This window comes from Myotis nattereri, assembly GCF_964212035.1.
Source record: "Myotis nattereri genome assembly, chromosome: 21".
Taxonomy (NCBI): Eukaryota; Metazoa; Chordata; class Mammalia; order Chiroptera; family Vespertilionidae; genus Myotis; species Myotis nattereri.
The window spans coordinates 2,525,665-2,528,003 of NC_138097.1; the positions used below are offsets into that span (position 1 = coordinate 2,525,665).

The 2,339-nt window shown below is 56.5% G+C and overlaps 1 pseudogene across 1 annotated transcript; it reads left to right on the forward strand.

Annotated features, from left to right (window-relative positions):
* Positions 1 to 418: 418 nt before the first annotated feature.
* LOC308535790 (ornithine aminotransferase, mitochondrial-like) lies at positions 419 to 1,718 on the forward strand (annotated as a pseudogene). The gene has a single exon. The product of its transcript is annotated as an ornithine aminotransferase, mitochondrial-like (transcript).
* Positions 1,719 to 2,339: the final 621 nt, after the last annotated feature.

Genomic DNA, 2,339 nt, shown 5'->3' on the forward strand with positions numbered 1-2,339 from the left:
CAACCCAGAATCAGGCTCCTTCCTCTCTGGCTTCAGGATGGTCATCCGAGAATCGCCGTTGCCTTCCATCACTATCTCTCATCCCAGTGGTTCTGGTATCTATCTATTCTCAGATACATTAGTGACTTATTTTACTAAAAACCGCCGATAGGTTTGGCCCTGGCCAGAGAGCTCAGTTGATTAAAGCATCATCTCAATAGAGCCAAGGTTGTGAGTTCCATCCTCAGTCAGGCGCCATGCAAGAATCAAACAATGTGCTGCCCCCGAGACGTAGCCGCTGGTTCCAGAGCCGGAGGCGCCACCAGGGATTATTGGACCCAGCAGATCGTCCCTGGATCCAGGCTGAACAATCTGCATTTCCATCTGAACCGCAGGAAAAAGGGTAGCTGGTCGGTGGGATTCCTGCTCCATGGACTGGATGCTTTCCAAGCTAACTCGTCTGCAGACTGTGGCAGGGCTTTGTGGGGGCGCCACACGTCATTGGCTTCTGCTACATCGGTGGCGACTAAGAAGACAGTCCAAGGCCCTCTATCATCTGATGACGTTATTGAACGGGAAGCCAAGTATGGCGCTCACAACTACCACCCCTGACCGGTCGCCCTGGAGAGAGGGACAGGTATTTCCCTGTGGGAGGCGGAAGGCAGGAAATACTTGGATTTCCTGAGTGCGCGCAGCGCCGTCAACCAAGGGCATTGCCACCCCAAGGTCTTGGACGCCCTGAAGAACCAGGAGGAGAAGCTGACGCCGACCTCGCGGGCCTCCTACAGCAACGTGCTGGGCGAGGACGGACGAGGAGAACGACACGAAGCTCTTCAACTACCACCAGGTTCTCCCCATGAGCACAGGGTGGAGCCAGGGAGACCGCTTGCAAGCTAGAGAGGCGGTGGGGCTGCACCGTGAAGGGCATCCCCAAGTTCAAAGCCAAGGTTGTCTTCGCAGCTGGAAACTTTCGGGGCAGGACTCTGTGTGCCATCTCCAGCTCCACGGACCCTAACAGCGACGACGGCGTTGGCCCCTTCATGCCGGGGTTCCGAGATCATTCCCTACAACAACCTGCCTGCTCTCGAGCGTGCTCTTCAGGATCCAAATGTTGCTGCGTTCATGGTCGAACCCATTCAGGGCGAGGCGGGCGTCATTGTCCCGACCCAGGCTGCGTGAGGGGTGTGCGCGAGCTCTGCGCCCCGCACCAGGTCCTGTTTATTGGATGTGACCCAGACGGGACCGGCCAGGACTGGTCGATGGTTGGCGGTCGGCCATGAAAACGTCAGGCCTGACCTCGTCCTCCTGGGCAAGGCCCTTTCCGGTGGCTTGTACCCCGTGTGGGCGGTGCTGTGTGACCACGAGATCATGCTGACCATCAAATCCGGGGAGCGCGGCTCCACGCACGGGGGCAACCCCCTGGGCAGCCGCGGGGCCAACGCCGCCTGCGAGGTTTTGGAAGAAGAGAATGAGCTCAGGAAGCTGCCCTCGGACATCGTGACCGCAGTGGACATCGTGACTGCCGTGCGTGGGAAGGGGCTGCTGAACGCCATCGTCACCCGGGAAACCAAAGATTCCGATGCTTGGAAGGTGCGCCTGCGCCTTCGAGATAATGGACTTCTGGCCAAGCCCACCCACGGCGACATCATCAGGTTCCGCCTCCGCTGGTCATCAAGGAGGCCATGGAGATCATCAACAAACCATCAGTCTTTCTGGGCCCGCCCACACCGGCTTTCTGAGGGCGGGGCCTGCTTCCCTGGGGTGGGGCCTGCTTCCCTGGGGTGGGGCCCGTTCCCACAGGGCGGAGCCAGCTGGGCTGGCAGCTTGGCCACATCCTCATAACAGCCTGTGTGGTGCTGCTCTCAGCGCGGGCACATTCCACTCCCCTGTGTCTTCAAGGACCTTTTTAAATATATGTCCTTTTCAGTTCATACATGACAGAGCGGCATTTATAACTACGCAGGTGGCTGTGTAAGAGAACGTGAGGCGAAATGCTCCCTCTGTATGTAGGCAGCCTTTTCTGAGATGAGCGATAGTGATTCTGTTAGCTTCCCAGAAAAAAGGAGACACATTGCCGAAACCGGTGTGGCTCAGTGGATAGGGCGTAGGCCTACGGACTGAAGGGTCCCAGGTTCGATTCCAGTCAAGGGCATGTACCTGGGTTGCGGGCATATCTCCAGTGGGAGATGTGCAGGAGGCAGCTGATCGATGTTTCTCTCTCATCGATGTTTCTAACCCTCTATCTCTCTCCCTTCCTCTCTGTAAAAAATCAATAAAATATATTTTTTAAAAAAGAAGACACATTGGCTGCATTCAAATGATTTTCTCATAAGTGTTCTAGAGAGAGTGCTCTGGATTTA